Below are 27,474 nucleotides of genomic sequence, written 5' to 3'. Positions count from 1 at the left end.
TTGTCCACTTGAGGCTGGCAGCAGGAACACCGGAAGTTCCATGTGGACAAATGCTAAACAGCCGGTTTTGACACTAGAAATAAACTGGTTTACAGCCTGGTTCAAAACACCAAACGTGTCTCATTAGCTAGTGTCTTATTGTGCTCCCACTGTACAGGGGGTGAATTTTTTTGTACCACGATCGTTTGGATTATATTTAGGTTGAAAGCTCATTGGCATGTCTCATTTGATTGACAGATAGCTTGGCAGGCAGAGGCTCCATTTCTGTCAAACGGAATGCTAGCTAGCAGGCTGACAGGAAGTCACGCTTAGTGGGTAGGCCGTTAGGTTGATTCAAAGTTCGGTTGAGACCGTGATTTCGATATGGAAGCCTCCACAGATTGGCTTCAAGAGCCGTTTGAGTCTGCCTATTGTAAGCAGACGACTGACGTCACACAGGGTTTGTCCAATTCTTTCTACAGTCTATGGTTCATACACAACTTTAGAGGATAAATCAGTTACATTGGAGAAGTCTCTCTCATGATACTGAGTGAAAGCATCCCCTCACATACATGACCGCAGCTCTGACATAGAGAGTAGGGGGTGGGGCTCTCTGCTCAGTGAGCGGTTTGCTCAGCATTGCTCATGTAGTCAGAGGGAACAAGCAGAAAATCAGGACTTAGAAATGAAATACATTAATTTAAACAGGATAAATAACTTTGGGCTATTTAGTTTGTTTAATAAAAGGACCAAGTAAAACCTGCTCTGTAGGAAAGTTATCCTTAAATGGCTTCTGTTGTGATCTGGCGCTATATATAAAAAACAATTAAATTAAATGGACTCACCGTTCAAGGGGGGGTGGGGGGTGCCATTGGCAGGGCGGGGCGTCCTTCCAATAGAATGGTAGGGGAAACACTGAGTTCTTCCTTATGCCATTTCTGAAATTTCCTGAAAATTTCATGAAAATCCATCCATAACTTTTTGAGTTATGTTGCTAACAAACTAACTAACTAACTAACTAACCCTGCATAACCTCCTTGGTGGAGGTAATAATCTGCCAAGAAGTTCAGAAAGTTGGTCAACCTCTTCCATCTGGTACATGATGTGCTGCCTTAAGCAGTGGCATCAGCACCTTGCTAAATGAATATGAGGTTTGAGTACTCAGAGCGGCTATTGACACACTAAAGAAAACATCTGAACACTCTGCATAAGATGCTGGGAGCTGCGGATATCTTTCAAAGTACCGTGATGCTGGTGATTTTGCTCTCTCTTCATTTCATGTCTGATCTGGGTTGTCACAATCATTGTTGGGTTTTGTATGGGGAAGTTGGTTGGTCTTCTTCATGCAACAGGTTTAAACTCATTATGTCTTTATTTATAAAGCTATGCTACAGAAATAATCTTTTTATATATGCGCTCTACTTACTCGATAAGTTTTCGTGGATTGCTTATCTAAGAAACTCCTTAAATTTGCTGTGTCTTTGGTTAAAGAACTTCTTGGTCCGAGTTACAGGGTCATCTTAAACCTGAGTGTTGTACCAGTTTAGGAGAGTTTAAAACCAGATCTAGGGAAAATTTGACCAGTGGATGCATGTTTTTCTGCTGAATGCTGTTAATTTGCTGGTTGATATAACCATTGTCTGCCATGTGTGTAAAGCTTGTCATACTGCTGTCTCGGCCAGAACTCCCTTGTCAAGGAATTTTTTGTTGTCTTGATGGGAATACTCCTAGTTAAATAACTATCAAAACACCAGAACACAAGCCCCAGAAAAGTGGCTTGTGTTCTGAACACAAAAAAGGACATGACAAGGACTTACCATCCCTGCCAGTGAGGGTTAAAATGTTTTAAGCCTGTTCAGTCTGAGAGAATTATGGGGATACCTGCAAAACTCGGGGCTTTGAGATTGAGGCATGCTCTTTCTCCTGCTGTTTTGAAAAAAAAAACATGACAACATGATCATCAATCCTCCACAAAGATAGACACTTTCTAAATTCCTCCACTACAAAGATGCAACACTTTGGTGAATCAAATTATTTCCCCACTCTTAGGGACTCTTCACACCTTTATTTGTCAGACAAGCCACGCTACTATCACTATGGGTATGCTTGACATGTTTGCAAAGAGCCAGGAGCCATCCATTGCATGTGCACTGTGCAGTAGCCATTTGGCGCTCTATCAGTTAACCTGTGGAAGTGATAAGGATGGGGATTCCACCAATCAAATGACAGCAGACCTATTCAGCTACATATGGAACTCAAGTGGCTTTTCAATTGCATCTAATCACTCACTGTGTTTGAAGATTGAGACCTAAGCATGTTTTTATCATCAGCAGTGAGTTTGTACTATAGATCATCAGCACACAAGGTACAGCCAAGAATAAAAGCATGCACAGGAAAAAGTCACAGACAGAGAGGGATGTCTTGTTCCCTTTTCAAATGGAATTACAGCTCATTTCCGAATCAATAGCATGCCTCTTTTCCTCTCTGCTTAAGATAAACCCATCACAATTGAAGGATGGAGGAGAGAAAAAGACAGGGCACCAGAGCAACAGCCGGTCCCCTGTTTTTATCTGATGGAGAGAGGTGAACAAACGGAGGGATTAGCTTCCATGGGATGAAAGCAGCTGCTCGTCTTCCATCTCCATCTCCCCCCTCCCTTTTGCTCTCTCCATCCATCTATCCACCGCCCACACATCCACACAGTGGTCTCCCCTCGCAACCATAGACATGCTCTATATGTTGTTGTCGGTATACAATCTTCAGCTGCACTCCACCCTGTGCCTTAAGCATCCAAAAGCAAAACAGTGAAAACAAAAGCCTTGCGATGCACATGGCGGCGGAAATAGGCGCCAAAATTGGTGCCACAAAAGAAGAATGGGAGTTGTAGCAAAGTGTACTTCCCCTTTGGCATCCTCAAAGCACCCACCCTTCCTGATTGTGTCGCCTAGACACTGAAGCATCAACATGCATCCTTTCAGACACAAAAAACACACCCACAAAGCAACGCAACAAGAGACACCCGGCTTCTTTGTAACTTCTGTGCAAAGGAAATGAGTGCCCTTACCTGGCAACAGCAGCACACCTTCAGCTCCAAATGTGCTCGCCCTGGCGAGGAGGCACGCTCATCTGGAGAGGGAGAGGGGAGTCTTTGAGAGAGAGAGAAAGAGAGAGAGTGTAAGTGTGAAGCTGGGAGAGAGATGGAGAGAGGAAGAGAGGTGGAGCCTAGTTTGGAGGAGAGAGGGAGGGCTGGATGATGACTCTGTCTGCCATCTATATAGCCAGTCTTGTGGGAGCTGTGGGGATGGCGCTAGATCATCTGCTGTTCAAACACGCAGCAGATGAGACTCAGGGAGAAAGAAACCTTTGGGGGGGGGGGGGGGGTGAGAGACAGGAGAGACTCTAGGCTGTTTAAGGCAGCATCGTCATGCAGCAGTTCCAAGGAATCCCTCCAGTAAGAGGAGCAGGCATCACTGAGTCCTTGGTTGTGATTGGTCGAGAACTAAGGAGAAGCCAAGGATGGTGGGCAACGGCGTGTAACCTGAGATGACCCTTTCTACACATATTAACACGCCCTGTCTGTGTCTGTCAGACCCTTCAAGACAGCCGTCACCTTCAAGGACACAGCAAATATAAATCCCCTCCCCCTAGGATCTTGGGATCCATGGGAGCATGTCAGCATGTGGGAGAGGTTTTGTGTTTGTCAGCTCATAGTAAACTATGACCTGCCCTTGTGCATGAGCAAATACACACACAAATACACACAAACCGACAGAATGGTGCGAGAACTTGTCTGTGAAGGGAAGATGATTTCCCCTGAGGGAGGCTGAGCCTGTCAATAGAAAAACCACACAAACTCCTGCAAGGACGATATTTCATTAGAGTGATTGAATATGTTGTCACTCTGACCTCAAAACCAACACAGAGGTTACTTCTGAGTATGGATCAGGTTTAATAAAGTCTTCACTGGAAGTTACTCTTAAAGTTCCAAAATTAATACATCCAAGGTCTATTTTTTTAGTTTTAGAATCTCAAAAGTGGGCAATTCCATGAGATTATTCAGGTGGATGATAGTAAGGTTGTCAAAATTGTTGATTGATTTTCACTAGAAATACTGTAGCTTGTCTGCCTATCAGCCATTAAAGGAATAAAGTGACAGCCATAAACAAACTTTCTGGTTGAGGTCATTTTTTCCAATTCATCTTTGGGAAGTTAGACAGGGAACCCTGGATGGAGAGTGATGCAGACTGCATCTGTGAGTCACTATCCTCTGATTAGAAACGTCCTGATGAAGTGTTGTAAAGTCCCACTCCTGAGTAGCTGTGCAGATTTTTTGGCAGGAGCTCACAGTTTCCACACCTACACCACCAGGTAAATTTGGATTTCTCCTCCTTAACAATTTCTCTCCTTTCTCTTTGTGTAACCCTTACGCACCAGAAAGACTGTTTTTATTTATCCATCGCATATGATTTTTTTCACATTCATCCAGGAAGCTTCTCATACGAAGCATTTGGGAAGGGCAGGACTTTTCAAAAATTCTTGGCAGGTGATTCTCTGTCCCATTCATTCTGAGCCAATTGGAGAAGTAAGACTAAGTGTGGCTCTGGTTGTAACCTGGGCTTGCCTGCCATAATCTATAAATAGTGGACCATGTTCGTAGATAAAAATAATGCCAAGGCTAGTTGGGAGAAGTGCACAAACATCCTCTACACCAAGAGAAGCTTTCAGTGTGGCTCTTTGCACCTGTTTCAGTAAAGAAATGAGGCCTAGATCTGATAAATCTGCGGCTATACTTTAGCTACATCCAAGCTAATTGCCACACCGGTGACAGCCACTGTATATACCAGCTTACAGATAGGTACAGTCGGGGTTTGGTTACGCACTCATAATTACTGCAAACTCATGCCGAAGTAGCCCAACATCCAGGCTGAATGCTAAACTGATGGTAGCCATTGCTATCAACTTCTAGCACAGCTAAAGCCCACCCCTAGCTACCTCCTCATTCTGCTAAAATGACACTGATTAGTGAGATTTATTCTCAGACCAGGCATAATCATTTCAGACTGGAGCAATGCAAGATGGATTTACCTGATGACAGACATGGAATCTTGACAATCCATCTGCTTTGCAAGGTTAGTCTTTCTGCCTACTGAGTCTGTTCTTGGCCAAGTTTTTTCTCTGTGTACTCCGGGTCATAAAAGTATCCCCTTGTGTCCACAGGAAACAGCAAGTCATTTTCAACAATTGGAGATTGCTCATCCTAGTTTTGTTTTACTTTAGTGCTGTTGTTGTCTCTGTTGAAGCCTGCATGCCCGAACAGCTGATTAGAAGATGACGATATGCACTTCGTGTACACTTAGGGCCAATTAAGAGTCACCAATGAACCTAAAGAAAATCTTTTTTGTCCGTAGGAGGAAGCCGAAGTACCAAGGGAGAACCTACACAAGCAAGTTGAGAACATGCAAACTCAGCACAGAAAGGCTCTGATTCAAACCAGGAACCAGCCCCTGTGCCACCACGCAAGCCCTGCATTGCACAAGCCACTTAATGTAATCCATCCTGCTTATGCTAAAAAATTACTATTAAATCAGGTACATAAGAGGGATTTTGTACACCTATTTATTTCAACTGAGTAGATAATTACATCTTTGTACACCAGAGCCAACAAATTGTGAGATGCGCAATGACTACGAGTGCAGCTGCAATCATCCACTGTGCATACAACCTAATGCATCTGAATCTGCCCCCATTCATTATGTACTGCAAGTGGCCGCAGATTAAACAAGCACCACTTTATTAGCTTTTCTCCCTCATTAGGTCAGAATCCTACACTTCAAGAAAAAATGGTTAACTGTTATGTTAATACTTCGTGTTAATAGCTGGCTGGATTGGATAGAAGCTACAATTAAAGACATCAAGTGACCAGCAGGGGTGGGCTGAGTGGCTACTATAGGTCCTTACTAAACAACTATCACTACATAAGAGCTTAAGTACTTTAACGATAGCTTGTAAAAGGACTGTCTACATGATGAAAGCAGATGATGCGAAAAGAGCTACACAGCTGCACAAAAACTGCACAGGATGACAGTTAATATTTCTTTCTCTTTGAGAGACCCTCAAAAATAGTCAGTGACTTATACTCCAGATTTTACAGTATTTTATGGTGAAGAAAGCAGAACACTGCATGAGCAAAGTGCTGAAAAATATGCAACTGAATGTGTAATCAATGGGAAAAATTGTGTAATTAAAGTAAACAAAATTTAAACTGAATCCTTAATTCTAATCAAATGCTTTAAATTCATTGGAGGAAACGAGGCAGCTGAGATGTGCCAGCAAATGGATCATGTGACCCAAGATTCATGAATATGGAAAGAGGCTGATAATGCCATTTTTAGCAGGCTCAGATAGTGAATCCGGTCTTCTATTGGCTGCAGGAGAGAGCTGAATAAAAGTATCGCCCAGCTGCACTCAAAGGTCAGACAGGAACCAACAGACTGAAGGATGAATGGAGAGGTCTGTGCTGTGTTTTCCTATGAACAAAGTCTGCATGACGTAACAGAGGAGTTGCCGGGGTTCAAGCACACATCATTATCATTTACACCTCAAAAATCTGCTATAATCAACAAACCTTATAGTAAGTGGTTGGTGTTTTCTGTTCTATTTGAGTCAAATTTACTGCAATCAGTGTGTTTCATGTGAGTTGGGTTAACCAATGGCAATTCCTCATCACTTGGAGGTGTGAACATGATAGGGACATTTTTCTGTCTTGCTGAATGTGACATCTAGAGAGTCACTTGTCCTGGGGAACTCTGATTGCCAACACAATAATTCATGATAATTCAGTCATACTGTATATCTTATATAAATTAACACAAGTAAGTCCAAAATATCAGACAGAAAGTCAAACACCGAGTATGTGATCTATCAACTAAAATCACTAACAACAAATGGTGCTTTATCTTTTCCTTTGTTATTATATTGTTGATTTCTGCAACCAGTTTGGTCAAGCCACCTTCAATAACCAAGAAAAAATGCTCGACAATCCATTTCCAGTTGTGAGTCACTTACTGTAGCACCCTGTGGTGAATTCTCTTTACCCAGCACTTAAAGGTCACCACAGGGTGCTGCAAAGCCTTTACTGCTCATTACAAGAATCCAATAATCAATAGTGCATATATAGCAGCACAACATCTTCATACGCAACAATGTAAACATGTAATGCTTTAAAAGGGGCTTACCTGATATCTAGGAAAACAAACATTTACATAAAGTTTAAAGAAGCAATGATTGTTGTGTTCGTTTGTTTGTTCGTTTGTTAGCAACATAACTCAAAAAGTCATGGATGGATTTTCATGAAATTTTCAGGAAACATCAGAAATGGCATAAGGAAGAACTGATTAGATTTTGGGACTGATCCGGATCACCGTCTGGATCCAGGAATTTTTTAAAGGATTCTGTACTATTGGGAGATAGGGCTGTTGGTGTAGGACTGCGCTGTTACCACATTACACCAGGAGATGGCGGACATGAGCAACTTATTCAAAGTTTTGGAGTTTATAAAGTTTGAAAGACGCATGCCCAGTCAAGGAGACGAGTCGGAGTGTAACAGAGAGAAAGACAGTGAACTGTAGCAAGAAAAACTCACAATGCTGGGAGGAATAGAGGAATATTCACCCTCTGCCATGACTTCCACACATAGCGCTGCCAATGCTTTGCCTCACTGTATCTCCACTCCTTTTTCTCAGAGCACACATGTGCCAATCAAGTTCCTACCTCAAGCCAGTGTGCGTCTGAAGTCGAGCAGATGCTGCTTTACTTTATTTTATCATATTTTGTCACAACTTTTGAATAAATGTTCTGAAATCGTGTGGAATTGTCATTTTGTGATAGCGAATTATATATATATAAAATTTTTATTTAGATTTTTAATCAATGTCATCTAGTGGGCCAGGCATTATTGGCGGCGGGCCAATTTCGGCCCACAGGCCACCAGTTGCCTACCATTGGACTATAAACGTCACACCATACATGCACACAGACATGTTCTGTAATTAGGTGAAGCAAAATTTTGTTGGCTCGATGTTGTGTTTTTTTTTTCATCCAATCATCGTGCATAATGACAATCCCTCCATCATCTGTATAAGATTTCTCTCTCACTTTCAAAAGAATAATCAAATAAAACAATATAAACACTCGAGAAACATCTGTCCATACTGCTCATGTTGTGTCGAGGTGCTTTTACAGATAAGCAAAACATTTCTATCTCAGTCACTCAACTTTCCATCATCAAGGCATTGACTAGAAAGTATTAACTTTTATGTAAATCCTGTTTTGGCACAGTCTATCTACCTAGTGTAAATAAATAATCCAGCCAAAGTAAAACCTCTTGTCCTTCTTGTCCCCAGCTGTGCCCCTGTAATGGGTTGTACCATGATTATCGGCCATAATGGGGGGTTTGTCTCAATATAAAAGAGCTCGTTGGTTCTGGAGGGCCTCCACTGGCACACTGACACTGTCAACAGCAGGCGCACCAGCTGCATCCACCCTAGTCCTCTTCAGAAATAGCTTGGCCCCAGTCATTTTGATGGCCCTGTCTAAGCCAGCAGTTCCTCAACTGGCCAGCAGCAGGACCAGCTCCACAAGCCTGGCTCTGAGTCCTCCATGTACTGGAGGACAGAGGTGGCTTTGAGGCCCGGAAACAACGGGGCAGCAAACATCGTCGACCCCTTGCTGTACAAGCAGTGTCCTCTGTCACAGACGCTCTCGTCTAATGAGCTCAGAACAAAATCAAAGTGACAATATTAATCATGTGATGGGAGAAATAATTAGAGGGGTAATAAAGGACTAAGGGAGCCCCTTCCCCCATCCTCCAACAAACTGCAGAGAACTGATTACTGCTTGGCTAAGAGAGTGATGAAAGGATGCTGGGACAGTTTGAATGTGGCTATTCTCAGCCAGTTACTGCACAGACACCTGAGAACTGGCAAAGACTAAAATGTAGGTGCCAATCAATAAAATCCTTCCAGGAACTGTCGTCACCACTTTGACATGAATAATAACTGAGCATCACCAAAACCACAGATTCATGGTTTTTCTTGATTGGAGATGTTTTTTGGCATCAATCTTTAGAGGTTTAGCCAGCACAAAAGGTTTTGCAGCATAATAACTGCAGATTAGATAGCAATTTTTTTTGAAATTCCAGCCTTCCACTCACATCAATTGCCACTGCATTTTACATTATTAGAGGGCAATTTTCCATTGTTTTCAGTGACTTGAAGAATCTACTGAAGTGAGGACCTAATCAGACTTCATCCTCCATCTCCTCTGCTCCTTGCTTCTGATGTGCATGTATTAAGACTTAGAGGATGGTGTTTTATATGTTTGACATGCCCAAAGGTAAAAAATGAGCCTGCTTAATGCAAAGTTTCTGGTGGTAGTCATTTCTATTTATTTCTTAAAATGTAATTGCCTTGAAACAGTCATACTGCATTTGATTCTCTAAATTAACAGCTATTCACTGCTCCCTTTTAGTTGTTGACACATTAGCTTGCTAAACCAACACTGCTCTAGTTGCCTTTTTGTGTGGGGCCAACTATAAATTACCATCAAATTTAGTGTACAACACACTCCTCTATTACTGTTCTATTAGTTGGGGTGCAGGTGACCCAGAAGTTAGGCTGCATCTCATGCATCCAGATGGATTTAGTTACGTTAATAAATCTTTGAAGACTCCTTACTTAAGATGGCAAGAGACCTGTAGAGATGGAAAGCATAGCTTGTAGGCTAATCATTTGTACTTAACAACTATCATTGGATGAACTATCCAAAAGGTAGCTAGCGTGAATAAATGATAGTACCAAAATAGCTACAAAGCTTCAAAGAAACTTTACATTGTGGGCTTTTCTAAATATGATAGAAATTGTTGCACAGAACACATCCATCCATCCATTATCTATTCTACTTCTTCCTTTCAAAGCCAATCCCAGATGTCAATGGTTAAGAGGTGGGACTCACCCTGGATTTGTCAACAGTCAATTACAGGGCTAACCTTCAGAGACAAACAACCAGGCATGCACAAACTCACACCTATGGTTAATTTAAAGTCACCAATTGACCTGATGGGCATGTTTTTGGTCTGTGGGAGAAAGCCAGAGCACCTGGACAGAACCTGTGCATGTACAGGGAGAACAGGTAAACTCTGCAAAGGAGGGCCCTGTCTGAAATCAGGAACCTAGATATTGTGAGGCAGTAGTGGTAACTCCTGATTCTCTCAGTATGCGCCAACTTTTCCCTCACTCAACTGTGTCGTACCCATCCATTGAAAGAAAACAATGAAAAACTGTTTATTTAATAAACATGTGGTTGCTAATTTGATGGAAAGATTCCATAATAAAAGACAGCAGAGCAGAGAAAGCACAATGCATGTTTTAAACTCCATTAGAAAAACGTTAATATTTATCAGCTGACATCATGCCCATTCATAAGAGGCATTGCCTTTGGTTCTACAATAAAATGACTTATTTTCTTTCGGTCAATCTTTCTTCTGCACACAGTCTGATAGAAGTTAGAACAGAAGAGAGGTGTTTTTCTGCAACACTCACCTCTCAGTGTTAAGTTGAACCTAGAAATCAGTCGAAGCTATATCACACCCAGCTGGTGCACTCAGCCCCCAGCTATTATCATCCTGAACCCTGAAGTTACATCACAGGGCAAAGTAAAGCTCAGATAGACAGAGACACAGGGCTGTAAGACTTTTTCCTCAACTTTTCTCAGCAGCAAACTGGTCATCAGAGTTGCCCTGTCCACCACATAAATTCAACAAAATTGCTCATTTTTTTAATTAATTTTCTATTTTGTGTCCTTGGAGAATATGAATGCTTCACATTACTATTGTTGCTCCTCTCCTAAAGGCTGGGGTGCATTAAAGGTGCAGCATGTAAGATTTAGCCTAGCAGCATTTAGCAGAACAAACTCGGTAAAAATGAAACATTAATTAAAGTTGGTCTATCCAAATTAGTGTTAAATCACCAGAATACATTATTTTTTTTTTTTTATCAAGAATGTATTAAGAATAAAACTTTTATTCATACCTACAGAGGGTCCCCACCACAGACGCCGCCATCTTGGTATATTCCATTTTGTGTGTTACTATGGCACCACAGAAGGAACCAAATAACAGATACACTTTTTTTCTAATTCCACTGGTTGCCCAAGTTATCACCAGAGAAATTAGCATCACAAACTAGAATTGACAGTTAGATGTTGATATCCCCAATTTTACACACTACACCTTAAAGTGGGAACAGTGTAAATATTTTTAGCTTAATATATTTTACCTGAGAAGTTCAAAAGGTGTCTAAATATCAGTGGTTAATGGACACCTAAGGAACTTCCAGAGCCAAGCAGAATTGAGTATTCACCAAAACCATGGTATAAACACTAATTAAGTTTGAATAATCATATGTAATCCACTGTTTTCCACACATTGACAATTCTTAGGTGGGCCACTCAGGTACACTTTAAATCACACAAGTATATTTGCTGACCATTTTTCTTTTTCTCCTTTTAAATTTGTGTACAGTCATCTTCTAAACATGTTACAGAAGCTTCCATGTGTACATCTCTCACATGAAATCTTTAATGAAGATATGAAGTCTCACGTTAAAAGGAACCCTGCATGATCAGACAAGTTCATCTTGTTGGATAGATATTTGTATCTCTTATTTAACTAAAAAAAATCACTAGATATCTGCATTTTGAGTAAATTTGACCTTATAAACTCACCAAGAGGCCACCATGTTTTGGTGCACGCTGATAGTGTGACGTCACAGTTCCACAGCGCTCCCTAGGAGCGCTCCACTCCGTTCCTATGCAGTAATCGCTGTTTCAGATGTTTTTTCTGCTTGCAGCTGTTGCTGCCATAACAGCTTTTATACCAAAAATGTTCTAATATCATGCACTGCATGTCAGAGTTCCACATTTTTGTTTCTGCTATTCCACAGTATTAAATATTTGAATTATTATCGATTATTGATTATTGGACATTTATAAATCGATTCAGAATCTTCAAATTTTTCAAATCAAATTTTTTCTCCCTTGTTGATAAAAACTATCAAAAGAGCCCAAAAACAAAAATTAAAGATAGGAAAAGAGGCAGGGAGGACGACCATCCCTACCACCCAAGAACAATGTCATTCTGTGGGAAACACTATCATAAAAGACAATGTAACTCTGAAATTGTTTTCACGCATTTATGTATTCCAGAGTATTCTAGGAATAGTGACATCTGTTTAGTATCATCATCTAGAAAGAATGGATTTTACTTGAGCTTGTATATCATTATTCTAGTTGTCTGAATACTCAGTGCTTTTTCCACCACAGGTACAATTACTCATGCTCACCCATTCTCTCCACATTCACACACTGATGGTGAAGGCTGCTACTTAAGTGAGGCTATCAGTATTAGCTAATCCTTCGCATACCTATTCTGATAGAGCAGTGGGAGCAATGTGAAGTGTAGAGTTTTGCTAAAGGGGCATGTCAACATGTGACTGCTAAAGCTGGGGATCGAACCCCCAATCTTCTGGTTAAAAGATGTCCACCTCTACCAGTCAAGATCTCCTGATCAATCAGTGCTTTGAAATTAATGATTCTTGAAGAGGGGGTATTATACTTTTCCGATTTTCAAAACATAAATATAAAGTCACAATGTTGTGTGTCCATACTCCACGTATGCAAATTTTCAAACTGCAAGATAAATGAATGTGGCAGTAATCTTGGAATTAGCATGTAAACTGATGAAAACGGTTCGTTGAAAATCTCTCAGAGATTTACCAGAGACGAGATTTCAATGGAGCAAACGGGAATGAACTGATGAGGTCATTGCAATAAGATCTCCTGACTGGTTCATCCGTGCTGCCGGCAAAGCGGAACAGACCGCCCCCACAAGATGAACAGCGAGTCCACCATTATCAAAGCCATTTAGTAACACAGTAATTAAACACTGACCAAACAGATATGTCCTGCTCTATCCTTCGCTGATGCTGGTTTTCTTCCCCCTCTCTCTCCAAACTATCAGCGTCAGTCTCCGGGTCTAACACGTACAGACATATATCAAAATTCACCATATTTTAATCATTTGGACCGGTTCGTTCAAAGTTTACAAATACTAGCATAGCAAATTAGCCACATTGGAGGGGGAAAGCACAAAACATTGAGTCCTGCCAGCCTCCAGAAAATCGGCCAATCGGAGGAAAGCAGGTCCGTGGAGGGGGAGTGTTAAAGAGACGGCAGCGAAAACAAAGCATTTCAGACAGAGGTTAAAATAAGGGTTTTTCAGGATGCCAGTGTGAGAAACATGAGGATTTTTTTTAGCTGTACACCATGTGAAGCTACTACGTGGGTATCAGAGAGATCTGTAAAGCCTTGAAAAAAAGAAAACATAATACCCCCACTTTAAAGGATATGTTCAGAAAATAACTGATCAAACTGTCACATATCCCACCAAAAGCAGTCATAACTATACTGCAGACTCATTACCTTTACAGTCAGTGCATCAATTATTCTTTCTATCACACTGTTCAAACCCAGAAAGCCCATTGTGAGTCAGGGGAAAGCTCTTGCTGTACACGCAATTCAAAAGGCCACATAATGAGCACTTTTAATTACCCACAATTAAAAACAAAGCACTTAAAAACATCAGAGGGACCCTCCTAATTATTTAGTCCTACAAACCAGTCAGACTGCTCTTTTAGAGGTGTTGAAGCGGAAACTCCTGTTGTCAGTGTCTCCCAGTCGATGCTACCCCCTCATTAGGAAATGTCACCAGGCCATTGATTGTTTTCATGCTTGTGACACGGGCGGTTGCTTATAGGCAGAATTCTTCAGAGGCATTAGTCATCCACACCTGGCCGTGTGGAACAAAACCCCTCTCTGGTCAAGTCTGCCCTCTGCCAGTGTGTGATTCACAGAGAGAGAGAGAGAGGTCTGCCCTGTCCTGACTGTCTTAATGCACAGAGTCCTGGGAAGCCTGTTGTTTCTCTCTCTTGTTTACAGATCGACAGCATCTCTGGGAGAAGCTGGGCGACAGCCTGTGACAGACTGATGGATGATGTGACAATCATGCGCTTCTGATGTGTCATCTCTGCATCCCCTCTCCCCCTTCCCTTCCCTCACCAACTCATGATCGGTGCCTGAGGTAAGAATGAAGAAATATATGTGGTTATGCATGCATATTAGGTTGGGTGAGAAAAATATCTGGAGAATATGGCAATATTAATGTTGACGATGATAAAATCCTGGCTACCTCTTACTCATCTACTCATCTTTTACTTTGCACATAATTTTCCAATGGCTGATGTTTGTCAGAAGTGCCAACATCAGCCAGTCGGATTGGCAGATACCGATTGGTCCTACTTAAAAATCAAACTTCAAGACTTCATGATGGGAAAACTTGAACTTAAGTAAACCTTATGTCTTATGGATTTTTAAGGCTTAACTGGACGTATTATCAAACCATACCTGTAGGTAAATAACAACAATACCTAGCCTTTTTATGGATGAAACTTAAAGTTTCACCTTTCTTTTAAACCCTGCATCTGTTTTTGTACAGGAGCCGGATGGGTGAGGTTGTGGGCGGCTGTCAGCTCGCCTGATTGTTAACGGCCAGATGTCAAGGCCAGACCCGTTGCAGATGATGATGCCTAGGAGCGAAGAAGGGCGGATGAGATAGGTGACAAGCAGAGGTGACAGGACATAAGGGTGCTGAATGAATCTGCATAGAAATAAGCAAGCCTGACTAAAAAAATTACACCTTTCAGGATGTCATTGCAAAGGAAAAGAAAAAGGAGTGGAGAAAACTACCACTGCGGTCAGCAAATGGACACGGTCAGTCTGAAAGATCACAGAGAGTAGTCATACTGTGAGGAAAATGTCATGCATAACTACCGGTCATTGACTCGTCAATGCTGCTGTGTAATAAGTCAGATCAGCAGTCAGCGGAATGATTCACAGGGTAAATGCTCATCTGAAAATTAATGAGAATGAAGACCATAAGAATACGTCTGAAAATATGGCTGCATAACATCCACTCTGTATTTAATTAGAATCTGGCTTTTGACTGAATGACACTGGTAAAAGTGGACATAAAAAGCAGACTTTTTGACAAGATATTCTGGGTAATAGGCCTGTTGAAATTCAAATTAAGAGCTTAAATTCAGTGAGACGTGCCTGCCAATCTCTAAAGCAAGTAAACAGCTTTAAGTAATGTTCTGTATGCAGTTGGATGGATTAATCTTCTTACATTGATTTTACCCACCCTGCCATCACTTAAACCCTCCAACCACATATCTACGGAAAGGATGGCAATTAGAGGACCACTGGGCTCAGACTCAACATTGATTGGCAAGAATTTCTTCTGCAACTATTTCAGTCACACCTTCTGTGGCTTTCAATCACTGCAGCAAGGCAGATCTATTACAGTACTTAACAATCCATGGTGTGGAACCTGCTACTTTATCTTGTTACTGTTCCTATTCAACCCTTTGCATTTGCAGGAACAATTTTAGGGTGCCATGATTTTTGTGATGAAGCAAAGACACATGGATTAGATGAATCTGATACTAAAGATAAACTCAGAAGAAACAGCAAAACTGCTTGTAGCAAAGTCAGATGTGCTGTAAACCCCCCAAAAACAGAGAAATAAAAATACAGTGGGAGCAAAATATCTTCATGACTGCTTCAAAACAGAAAAACAAAATTATGCATTTCAGTACTTAAACAAAATAATACAATACTCCAAAAGCTTGATATTCACATTTCTGCATACATAATATAGCAAAAACTCAAATACTCCATGTAAATATACTGAAGAATAATCTTTCCTAAAAGAATTAAGTCAGACACTAATTAGGTTTGTTGTTCTCAGCTCTGTGTTCACACTAGTGGGGCAGCACTTCCTCTAGCTTGTTTATATGTCCCTCAGAGGCTCAAACATCATTCATTTAAGTTATTTTTAGATTGAATCCCTCTTCAATGGTTGAACCTGATCTATAATTGATGTATACTTCAGTGATTTATACAGAGGTCAACATACCGTAGTCTGCACCTTCTCAAAAATGTATCTACGCAACGAAACAACTTTGACCACAAGCCCTGTGATTGGTTGGCTGGGTAGCATCAGGTGACTGCAACTCTCTGATTAATGTCTGGAGCTGTCTTGTCTTGATTCTAGTGCAGTGGTTCCCAAAGTGAGGGGGTTGCAAGACACTGAGAGAGGGGTTGAGATAAGCCTTTCAAAAACAATGGAAAATGTAAATGATTTTAATTGTTATATTACCCTATTACTGTAAAAATATATACTGTCATGGAATTTGAGTGTCTGACAGTCCACTACGATCATCTTTATGCAGTCACACCCGTAACCAAAACAAAGCTGTTTCCAGGTCTCTAATGATCCCTGCTGGGCTCTCCTCCTGATTACTGTTAATTACTGAATTATTACCTTCAAAGTAAAAACTGAAAGTTTATCAACTGTCTGCGTGTGATGCAGCGGGTCACTCAATAATCGCTCAATAAAACGAATTGAAAACTCATTTTGTTGCCAACACTTTTAAAGATCTATTATTTGCAATTGTATTGATTAGTTGTTGCAGCCCTAAGCTAGAATGAGATAAATGGCTGCTGGAAATGAACATGTTCATCAGATGTCCTTGTCCCTGCACTGGTTTAGCTTAGTTGGTGATGCAGTTGGTGGCTATCGTGCTCATCGCACTAGTTGCGGGATCTAGGCACTCTTTGGTACATGTCTTCCCTCATTCTCTCTGCTTGTATTTCCTGTCTCTCTTCAGCTGTTGTATCAGGAATAAAGGCAAAAAGACCAAAAAATGTTATAAAAAAAAATGAACCCCTAAGATTATAGCCCAGCGATGGAAACCTCCTCATGATATCTCTAAAACGCACTGGCTTCGGAGCTTTTGGGACATTTCTTATCTAGAGTAATCAACAGCAAGAGTAAATGGTGCTAAGCAGAGCACAACTCTCATATGGACTGTCTTGATATCTAAATTAAAGAACTACTATCTGAATAAGTATATTTGGACTGTGCAGTGGTTGATGTCCTGTTGACTGGTGGTGGTGTTGGGAAGGGGTGGGTTGGGGTGGGGAGCAGTTGGTCTAAAACTGTTAAAATTACTGTGGAAAATGTTGATGTAATTCAATTTGTTCTTATTACGTCAACAAAAAGTAAATTGCAAAAAAAAAAACAAAACAAAAAAAACGAACCCCTAGTCTTCTGCCTCAACCAATTCAGTGGCAATACATCCCCTCTTCTGATGACTCCTCTCATTGTCTTTGCAACAACTGCAGACTAATCAACTGCTGCTCAGTATTAACAACTCTAACTCCAAAACAACTGCTCTGTTTCAGTCGTGATGGTTTCCTCTATACAAACAAGTAGTGGAAGTACTGCAGAGTTATGCAGACATACCAATGGAAGTGGTGCTAATGATGGTGTTAGCCATTACCGCATAGCTATGGCATAGATTAAACGCTATAGAACAAACAAGGCTTTAGCCCTGCAACCACACTAAGGAAGAGAGATGAGCAACCCTGTGCTTTGGGGCATAATAATGGAGAGTCGTAGATCAAAAAGATATGAATGAAGGAGAACCAACAGATTTTCGGTACCTAACAAAATATTAGCACTGAAAAGACCAACAAATAACAGCTGAATTCACTCTGAGCAACATTTGCAGCTTAGACATTTACATTTTTTAGTCTGAAAATCTAAAGTCTGCTCTGAAAGTTACAAATAAGCCTTAATCTTAGAAATGCAGGAAGATTAGATTTCTTTGTTTTAAAGCTGTTTAGGCATTTCTTTGAAAAAGGTAATCTTGTTTTATAAGAAGCTTTCTCACCAACCTTTTTAATCCTTCATCATCCACTTCATGCTGAAATTGTGCTGGGACTGTAAGCACATTACCAAAAAAGGAATAAACTCAGAGGCCCAGACAATATTGTTTGTGTGGAAATATTTGCACATTCTGAACTCAAGATTCAAGCCTGGTCTTGATTGTATAAAGCCATTTTACATGGTCACAGTTGGGCAATCAACAGACTGTCTTCTATCCACTTCCTCTTGTGGTGAATGATTACTGTCAGAGGTCATCAGTTATTTCCCAGTAAATTAGGCTCTGCTTTTGAAGGCAACCAGATGTGGCTTGGCAGGAACCTCAGTGGAATTTGTTACCTTTTCTCTGCTGCCAAAGATAAAGTAGCCTCAGCTTTGCTACAGGTCAATGAGGCTACAGTGCTATGCTGCTTAATTGACTTGCTAATCCACCTCCTTCACAAGTCCCCCTTCTTTTCATTACTGTCGGTAACTGGATTGTTTCAGGCTTCTCTGGGAATTTCTTATTGACAGACAAGCAGTGGGAAACATCAGGGAAAATGATGGACTTTAAGTGTTTCTAGAATTCTTTTGACAACCTCATTTGCACAGGCTAAAAAGCTATAATTGCTACATTTAATTACTGAAAAAGTGTGCGCATTTACTTGGCATGACGCTTGTATGAACTGACTTGGACAGCAATTTTTGGCACTTAGCTAATCCAAGAACCCTGGGGAGCAGAAATAAATGTTGTAATGTTTCACCACCAGTGAGCCTGCTAATGGTTTTCATTGTTGTGGCAAAATCGAGTTTAGGAGATTAGTTTAAAGCTGAGACGGGGCACACAGCACATTGCTTACTAAATTGGAAACTGGTGATAAGATCTAGTCTGTCAGGTAGCTTCATAGAGCGGAACTGCTATCTTTGAATGTGTCTTTTTCATGCGAGTAGATTTGCATCTAAGATTTTTAGAGATAAATACTCATTTGTGAAACCAGTCGGAAAATTGAGGCATGCACAAGTTTGCTCGGATTATGTCAATAGGATGTCATGGATTGGATACCTGGATCAATAAGATAAAATATATGATAATAAAACAGGTGATTAAACAGTGGGGTCATTTACATAGTAGTTCCTCAAATAATGTTAAATTTAAGGGTTTTTTGGAAGTAAAGTGAATTGGCCAGTAACATTTTTAATCATTTTTATTTATCATTTATAACAAAATGAAGTCAACATAAACCCCTAAAAGGATATGTCCTTCACCTTAGGGACCTGTCTCCTCTCTGAGGTCATCTGAGTAGAAGGTGAGCATCTTCCTCTTATCACTGCATCCAGACCACAGAGCAGACCATATCATCCGACTTGCCCTCGAGATGTTTGTGCCGCCATGCATCAACACCTCCACACCAACAACACCTGTGATCATGATAATACATCGACCCGTCTGTCCACTCAGTCATTCTCAGGTGCCTGATAAATGGAGCTAGCATGTTTGCCTGAGAGCATATCATCGTCCTCTTCTTATTGGAAGCAAGATGGCTACCTAGCTGCCTCCAAGTGACAGGACAGCTAACTCCACATCATATAGGGCCTTTAAGGTAATATATATATATATATATATATATATATATATATATATATATATATATATATATATATAAAACAAGGCTACTGGATACACTGATAGAATGCGTTGTGGTTCAATCCCATGAGAAATGACCATCAATACATGAGATCTTTCCTCTGCTCAGCCAAGGGCAACAGACGAGGAACATATAAGAAACAGATCAATGAACACAGTGTGGATTACATGTGTTAGAAAAACAGATGATGGGTAAGTCTTAGACGGAGTCAGTAATGTACATTATTAAAGTGAATTTATAAAAGGAGAAATACAGGCTATTTTATGAGTATACTTTGAATAACCACTTAAGTTTAAAATACTCTAAAGCCTAAAACACACTAGCACCAGATCGTTTTATACCATCATATGATGTGCCTACAAAGACGCCCTAGCACAAACCAACAGCAGCATGTCAACTGTCAAACTACTCACTAACAACTGCATGTTGCATCCGATACATGTGATCGGGATCGGGACATCCCTGATTCTTACAGTTAAACAAAGGTAAGGTACTTAGGCAGCCATACCTGTATAGCATGTCTAAGTATTCTCTTTGTGTGGGAAACTGTGAACTGAAGTTAAGGTTTTATTGTTAAAAAGGGGGCCTTAAACAGTAAAAAATTACATTCATTGACTTTGGGGAATTTTAACATTTAAGTGTAGCCTATTACCTGATTTTCATAAGAAAAGTGAAAAAGAGCGAGACTAGACTGATGAAATGCACATAAGGGACCTTACAAATACAGAGAAAAGAGGCAAAAACTTGTGGCTTCCAAACAGTATCTACACCCCAATCCTGGTGTCAGTAATGCTCTTTACTGTTTTCTAACCAGTATTAAACAAATGAAGAAGAAGCAGACACAATAAAACACAAAGAAGAAAGTTTACATGCAGTAGAAGGTAGCAAGACAAGGGAGACCTCCTTTCCAAATTGTGTTTAAAAAGCCTCTGAATGTGAAAGCAGAGAGGGTTGAAAACATTACAAATGCTAAGGTTACATGTAGACTAGGGCTTAACAACATATCATTTTACAACCGAGACTGCATGTGCGCATGTGCAATAGTCATATTGCTGGACGCGCAATGTTAAGTCACTTGACCTAAAGCCAGTTTCTCCAGCCAGTTCAGAGAAATAAATAGGAGAAACCTAGAAACATGCATACACAATTTCTTGTAACTTTTCCTGTTGAACCAAACCAGTACTGAATTATGACCCCAAAACTGAGGTACGAATCAAACCATGACCTCTGTTAACCATTACAATCTTACTATTTAGTAGCCTCAAGCTTCAGTAACATGCAAGATGCTGCTGTTTTCTACAAGAGTGTTCAGATAACATCAGCACTCGTGAGGTTGTTTTTTTATTAATTTTGCTAACAGAGGGGAATTAGCCTAGACAGCTGCCTACTTTAAGAGTCCTGTTGCACTACTATTACAAAATGATACACCATTTACCCCAAGAGCTGTTCAAGGTTGATCTACAAAACCCCCAAAACTCCTCCAGAACATCGGGATGTTGGGATGTTTTTAAACATTCAGATGACTCCAGATGATTCTTAAACCCTTTATCATTTCAGCTCAGTGACTCCACAGAGGCTTGAGGCTTCAGATGAATACTGCTTGTGTCAAAGGCTGCAAACCACTCTTACATCCGGGTTGAGGTGCTGCTGTTCAAATTCAAGCATCTTATCTAAACTAAATTCCTCAGCCACTCAGTCAGTGCTAGGCTTTGAGGTATATTATTTGTCTTTCTTGCTGTAGTGTTGCTAAAGTAAGATCATGCTATGTTTCCCTGACTGTATCTCAGCTTATAAATGCAGGAGTTAAACATTAAAAATGCCAACAGTTGCTATGTAAGCTGCTTTGTTTACCCTGCACTCCAAGGTTACAGCTTGATTTATTTCCCAGCCATCCTTCCTCCAGTCAATTAGCAGTGTGTTCACCTGACAGGTACCAAGCACAAGCTGTACCGAGCAAATTATCCTGTCAAAGGCTCTGCTCGTATCACATTGTTTCGAGGCCAAATTATTAAACCTTCTGTGTTGAATTGCAGCTACACTGATGATTTACTATCATATCGTTTCCCTCCAGTGGCCCTATTCTTAGTGCTGGTATCATGTTAATCATGTGTGTTGGAGAGAGGGTTATTTTTAGACCGTCCGTCACGTGATGTAAGAGCGAGTTGAGTCTCACAGCTGTAGGCGACTGGTACAAAACATGTTACAGATTCACAGCTCCTAGCATGGGACAGATGACATGCATGCTGTGGATACTAAGATCAAATATTCAATATAACCACTTTAATAATTCACATGGATACATGCATTTCTACTACGCTCTGGTGCTTTGACAATGATGAAACCAGCTATTGAGTTGCATGAGCAAATCCTGAAACAAAATTTTGACGTATTTCCAACCGACTGGCTTCATTTTTACAACTTTTAATGAGAAAGCAACCTTTATTTTTTAAAAGCACTTGTATCGTTAACACAGTGGCCTTTTTAAATGTGTAATTGAATTGTGTCAAATGGCAAAAATGTTGTATTAACTTCTAGCTCTCGAACAGTTCAATTTATTCACTGACAGCATGAGAGAACAACTTGTACGCTTGGTTGATACTCATTCTGAAACAATGACAAAGAGAAAACAGGAATGTAATTACTTATTCTCCAAGGCGGGAGGAAATTTTCTGGTTCACAATGATTACCCCTTCTATAAATTATGAATAAGAGCAGTTTGTATGCTGCTTCAAGTGGATCACTTGAAGGAGCTTGAATAATTTATGGAGGCATTACACCATTAAAGTAACCAAGGTATGTATAAGCAATGGAGAAGCAGGTGAAGTGAATGCTGAATATTTCTTATCTAACAGCAATCATTTCCACTAGTATGGCCGTGGGAGTGATTGCAAAAGATTCAATGTCATTTGCATAATAAAGAAATGCTATTTGTTGCACATTTTCTGAGGAGAAAGGCAATTATGTATATTGGACATAGTTGGTACAGAGGAGCAAAGAGTCCTAGATGGATTGAGAATCGATCATTATTGGGCAATTTTATTGAAAATACTTAATTGGTAGATTGGAATAAATGCTTGTACTCACCAGTAGGATCTGAATGTAACTTCAGGACAGGAAAATTTAGGTTTTGGTGTAATTCGATTTAATAGTTGCTTGGAGTTAAAGATTTAATTGGCAATATAAAATCTGTGCATTAGCTGCATAACCCAACTGAGTTAATGTTCTGACACTGCCTTTTAGGGGTGTAAGAGTATTTGTATTCACAGTTAGCATCACAGTTTAGTGCAGTCACACAATCATTGCATTTGAACAGCCTTTAGACAGTATCCACACCCCAATCTAGGTGACAGTAATGCTCATGACCGCTTCTTTAACTTAGCAAACTTTGATCTGTTTTCTAGGGCTGACCCCTTGCAGTCGATTGGTCAGTTAGTTCGTCAATGAGCTCTCATCAGACAAAGAACCTGCTGGTTATTTGGTCGTGCGTGTGTGTGTGTGAGAAGGAAACAGAGGGAGCGATCAGCTTACTGATTGAGAGAAGCACTGCAGGAGAAAGAGAAAACAATGCAGCACTGGGCAACACAGGTAAAGAGGCACACAAAGTGACACAGGACGTGTTATATTCTGATTATTTCACAGCAGTTGCGATGTAAATAACTTGGAAACAAGAACATCTTAAAGTCAACACAAAGATGCTGGATGTTTGTACTGAAGTGGTGCTGAGAGTATCTCTGCTGCCCTACATCAAAGTATCAACTCTCAGTTTAATTCACCAGTCAGCAATTACAGGTATTTAGTCCCTTTATCAACACATGAAAATGTACAGTTAGCGTCAGTTTCTGCTACAGATAGAAAAACAGAAGACAGGAAAAACAAGTCTCCTTGTAATTATGTCTCAACCAGCAGACTTTTTTCCACTTCACCCAGGTAAATGAATACTGCATGCTGTCTGATAAGTGCTCTTAAATTACACAGCATGGGTTGGTACAAGTGATCCTGTCAAAAGTTATTATCATGAATACCAAAATTTATCAGTGGATATAGAGTGGCTTTATGATGCCAAATAAATGATATGATTAAAGGCAGGTGCATTCTGATCATCTCTAAATCAGCTGTTATTTTACTACAACATAATTAGTAAAAAATAATTAATAATGCCTCATAAAGCTTATGTCCGCATTCAAAATCATTTAGAATACCAGAAAGATATAATACGGAACATTACACTGATTTGTGGATAAAGGGAAGGTTTTCTGACTCTCTGTTTTTTTCCTTTTTTGTTGTCGTTGATGATGTTACCGGAACGACCAATCGATTGGTCAGGTTCTTGTTGTAATTTCAGTTGACCGAGTTTTTCTTTGGTTGACTACAGGCCTACTGATTTCATGGTCAAACCCAGGAAAAAATGTTGACATAAGGGGAGGGCTGCACCAAAGGAACTCATTAAAAACATCAGTATCGGCCCTAATTTTCACAGTCCGTGTATCTCTAATAATCATGTTGTTGAGTGATTTTAGAATGCTATTGTGTGCCTCTAATCAGGTTGTACTGCCACCGAGAGGAGGTTCCAGTACACTAAAATGTCTGACAACTGCTAAACCAGCTACTACATTACACACAAAATATTAGTGTTGGTACTGGAGGTTCATTCTCACAGATGTATTCCCGCTGTGGTATTGGCAGAAAAAAAATGTGGCCCCCTAAATAAGAGATAAAATAATTACAAGGTATCACTGTGCAGTAATTGTTGAGATTAGCACCTGCGTTCTAAATAAAGCCAAGAGAAACAATGGAGTTTTTAAGTGTTACTGCAGAGCAGATACATGAACACCTGTGGGGATCAAAGGTGATCTCAAGGCCAGAACAATTAACCACAGGAGTGAATGACACCTTATAATTTTCCTGCCAAGCATTATCTATAATTTAGCAGATTACATAACACAAAGACACTTCTTTCTTTACTGAGAGGTACTCTTCTATAGGTGTCTCTTTTGCCGCTTTCTAAGTAAGAGAAGGTTCTGTCATGCCATCATGCTTGGCAGAACTGCACTGTAATTTTCCTTTCAGATCATCCACGGTTATCAGTCATGGTCAACAGATTCACTCTGCCCTACTCCCACCACCTCACAGAACATAGATCGGCTCGATGGTTTCAGTGAGCGGAGGAAAATGAAAATAAGGTGGACCTGCCAGTGAAAGTTAGACTAAAAGGAAGAGCTGAAAGGCTGTAATCGAAAACTTTCTTTCTCAGAGTTTTCGGCAGACAGAAAATAGGAGGTCAGGTGTCATGTCAGCTTTAAGCTGCCACAAATTGTTTACTCTGTCCTTTCAGCACAACCTCAGGTTCTTTGGCTCTGTCCTCTGTGGGTTTACTGAATCTAGGATATTATCTCATCCTAAAGAGCAGCTCAGACAGCTTTGAACAAAGTGTCTGATTTTCTCTGATATTTGGACTGAAATGATGGTGTTGTTGACAGACAAGCTGTGCAACTTCACTGAACAATCGGACAAACTCAGCTTTGACTGGATGGTTGTAAGACATGTTGACATGCTTGTTTCAGGAGATCTAGTGGTTGTGTGGGATCTTTGTTGTCTTCTGATACTAAAGTAAACTTGTCTTGGGATGTGCCAATCCAACCCTGGTATCATATATTAGTGTAATCCACACTCAAATAGCGAGAGGCAAACATGTTGTGTACTGCTGTACTTAATTCTTTTCAGTGTATCAGTCCTGTGCATTTTGCTAAGAGGAGTCAATGCAGCACAGAGGGTGCTAACCATTTGGAAGAATTTCATGCTTGGTATGCTGACAACTTCTATGACAACAAGCACTATCTGCACGTCTGCTTTTTGGTTTTCATTAAAAATGTGACCAAAGAGCTTAGGTTTTTAACCAAATAGTATTGATCATTAATATGACAAAATTGCATCATTCTAAAATACGTTGCTTCAAGTGTCAACTGACAGTCCTGCACGGACCTGCACCAACTTCCATTGGTGAACATGGAGTAGTTACAAAAGGCCAATTCCAAGGTATGTCGATTCTGAATTGACATAATAGGGGCCCCACTTTAGCTCACTTGGCAGAGCAAGAAACTGTATACAGAGACTACAATCCTTAGTGCACATGTCACAGGTTCAAATTCCAACCCTAGTATCCCTTCAGCTATCCTATCTAATAGAAAGTAAAGCCCAGAAACATACATTTTTTAAGAAAAAAGGAAGGATATTACAGTATGGATACCAGCCAAATGGTGCTTGTGATATACTTCAACAAGAAACTTTAAAATGCATTTGCACTTCTACATTATAAACTAGTGTGCTTCAGATGTTTACTCTTCAAACAAGTCCAGGAACTATAATTGCTCAGCTCAAAATTATATGCAATAAGCCCTTCTTTAGTCCTCCAAACCACTTTCATTTATTCTTTTCACAGTTTTAAATGCAGTTCTAAACATGTGATCTTAAATTCTCAAATTCAGAATGAGTCAGCCCAGACTGACTCTCTCCTCCACTAAAACTCACCAATCACTGCCACAGCATGGACCAGTCAGGGTGGAGGGCTGATTGCAGCTCATCAGTGTGTCAGCTGGAAGCGTGGACCGAGGGGAGCACATGGTCGAGTGGTTTTCTCCGCTGCCACATTTTCCTCACTTGACTGCAAATCAAACAGTTGTTGTTTTAGTCCTGAGATCAGTTAAGTTGTGGAAAAGATGAAAGGCTGACAATTATTCTGCACGTCTTGGCCTGTTTATGGCCTCACTTCGAACATAGGCTGAAAGTGGCATTTAAAAAGCAAATAAAGTCTTCGGTCAGGCACTGGTAGTGGACCCCACATGTGATCAGCTCTTTTGCACTATCCTCTGCCTGCAGCTAGGTGCCATTGTTAAATGCCATTACAGCTGAGCCTGCTTTCCCATACACTTGGAGCTGAGCTTATCCTACAGATTCCACTTCTGTGCAGTCCTTGGATCCTATAGATGCATCCCTCAGCATGCACTGCAATCCTTTAGCTGCTTAACATGATTAAAAGTAATGGAAGCAACCGTGGGATTCTGCAGCCTCCTCTAAACTGTTTGAAAGTGAAGCACTCTATCTCTTTGTCCAACCTTCACACTTTGGCTGCGTGTGCTTAATGAATTCGCTGCTGAAGCCCTTTTTTTCATGACTGCTGCTGTAACTGCAAATGATGCTCGTTAGGTACATCACACTCCAGGTTAAAATGAAGCAGCATGCTCAACAATTTGGCTCTTTGGGTGAGCAGGTTTGAGTAACACTGACTTACAGTAAGCTGGCAAACTGCTTCCAGAACAGTTAACTAATAGCTAGAAAATCATTTCCATGAATCAGTGGCTCCAGTTGCTAATAAATTAGCAGAAAATATCACATTATGCCTCTCAGTTACAGACTTTTTAATTATGGAACACGAAAATCCGATTAACATGTTTTTTCTTCTTTTTAGAACTTACAAAAGCAGTAGCAGGAGTTCAATCATGTAATCTCCCACACATGCCCAAGCAAGAGTACAATAAAAAAGGCATCCCTTACATTCAAGCATCTTTAAAGTAATTTTGAAAAGTGGCAGTTTTTCAAATTGCCATGTTTGTGAGCCTGCAGAGAAGTGGTTGATCAGATATCTGTTCTGAGGTAAAAATATGAAGAAAGGAAAGTGAAAGCACACAGACACTGCAAGGCCATCTAAGATTGTGGAATTGAGAAAAGTCGATGTACTGTAAGAAAGAAAAGATAACCTCAGTGTCAAATCAATAGCTACATCACAGCTGAAGTCTCTCAGAGGTCTGAAAGAATAACTGCAGCAATTCAAACTCTCAAGGTTTTCACTATATCTCCTCTGAGATTAAACAGATGTACCTGATTTGTGTAAATAAAAATATAACAACTGGCTTAGTAACATGTTTGGGTAATAATGGAAAGATCTAAAAACCCTGACAAAAATGACTTGTT

At 40.3% G+C, this 27,474-nt stretch overlaps 1 protein-coding gene across 4 annotated transcripts in view; it reads right to left on the bottom strand.

Annotated features, from left to right (window-relative positions):
- The window catches only part of syt1a (synaptotagmin Ia), a 322,596-nt gene that overhangs the window by 292,819 nt on the left and 2,303 nt on the right, over positions 1 to 27,474 (bottom strand). For 3 of the 4 annotated variants that reach the window (XM_041780625.1, XM_041780629.1, XM_041780626.1), the window contains exons 2-3: positions 26,035 to 26,167; positions 3,044 to 3,125 (exon numbers count right to left, since the gene is read on the bottom strand). The gene's annotated coding sequence lies outside the window, so the exon portion shown is untranslated. The remainder of the gene's footprint in view (positions 1 to 3,043; positions 3,126 to 26,034; positions 26,168 to 27,474) is intronic. The other variant, XM_041780628.1, reaches the window with a different exon arrangement.

This window comes from Cheilinus undulatus, linkage group 23 (assembly GCF_018320785.1).
Source record: "Cheilinus undulatus linkage group 23, ASM1832078v1, whole genome shotgun sequence".
In the NCBI taxonomy this organism is placed as follows: Eukaryota; Metazoa; Chordata; class Actinopteri; order Labriformes; family Labridae; genus Cheilinus; species Cheilinus undulatus.
The sequence above is the reverse complement of the archived record's forward strand: the minus strand, read 5'-3'. Positions and strand labels throughout refer to the sequence as shown.